The 1,197-nt window shown below is 39.4% G+C and overlaps 1 protein-coding gene across 1 annotated transcript in view; it reads right to left on the bottom strand.

Moving 5' to 3' along the window:
• LOC103212375 (gamma-aminobutyric acid type B receptor subunit 2-like) overlaps nt 1-1,197 on the bottom strand; it is a gene marked incomplete at its 5' end in the record, with an annotated part of 135,553 nt that overhangs the window by 99,120 nt on the left and 35,236 nt on the right. The window lies entirely within an intron of this gene.

Here is a 1,197-nt window from a genome sequence, read left to right as displayed (position 1 = left end):
CAAAAGAAGATGGAAGGAATACACAGAGTCACTGTACCAAAAAGAAATTGCTGATGTACATCCATTTTAAGAGGTGGCATATGATCAAGAACAAATGGTATTGAAGGAAGAAGTTGAAGCTACACTGAAGGAACTGGTGAAGAACAAGCCTCCAGGAACTGACGGAATACCCATTGAGATGTTTCCACAAATGGATGCCCTGCTGGAGGCACTCACTTGGCTATGCCAAGAGATTTGGAAGACAGCTATCTGGCCAACTGACTGGAAGAGATCCATATTTGTGTCCATTCCAAAGAAAAGTGATCCCACAGAATGTGGAAATTATGCAACAGTATCATTAAAATCACATGCAAGTAAAATCTTACTGAAGATAATTCAAAAAGGGTTGCATCAGTATATTGACAGAGAACTTCCAGAGGTGCAAGCTAGATTCAGAAGAGGATATGGAACCAGGGGTATCATTGCTGATGTCAGACTGATCTTAGCTGAAAGCAAAGAATACCAGAAAGATGTTTACTTATGTTTTTTTTGACTATGCAAAAGCATTTAATTGTGTGAATCATAACAAATTATGGATAACATTGAGAAGAATGGGAATTCCAAAACAGTTGAGTGTACTCATGAGGAACCTGTATGTAGATCAGGAGGCTGTTGTTCGAACAGAACACGGGGACACTGAATGGTTTAAAATCAAGAAGGGAGTGCGTCAAGGTTGCATCCTTTCACCATATTTATTCAATTTATAAGCTGAGGAAATAATCCAAGAAGCTGGATTACATGAAGATGAATGCAGCATCAGGACTGGAGGAAGACTCATTAACAATCTGCAAAACACAGATGACACAATTTTGCTTGCTGAAGTGAGGATGAGTTGAACCACTTAAGTGATGAATATTAAAGACTACAGTCTGCAGTATGGATTTCACCTCAATAGAAAGAAAACAAAAATCCTTACAACTGGTCCAATAAACAGCTTCATGATAAATGAAGTTGTCAAGGAGTTCATACTACTTGGTTCTACAAACAACTCCAACAGAAGCAGCAGTCAAGACATCAGACGACATATTGCATTGGGCAGATCTGCTGCAAAAGACCTCTTTAAGTGCTGAAGAGCAAAGATGTCTCCTTGAGGACTAAGGTGCACCTAACCTAAGCCATGGTATTTTCAGTCACCTCTTATGCATGTGAGAACTGGAC

The sequence above is a fragment of the Orycteropus afer genome, unplaced genomic scaffold, assembly GCF_000298275.1.
Source record: "Orycteropus afer afer isolate SDZICR_OR568_19922 unplaced genomic scaffold, OryAfe1.0 scaffold00943, whole genome shotgun sequence".
NCBI classification, from domain to species: domain Eukaryota; kingdom Metazoa; phylum Chordata; class Mammalia; order Tubulidentata; family Orycteropodidae; genus Orycteropus; species Orycteropus afer.
Note: the sequence above shows the minus strand (reverse complement) of the source record. Positions and strands in the feature narration are given on the sequence as shown.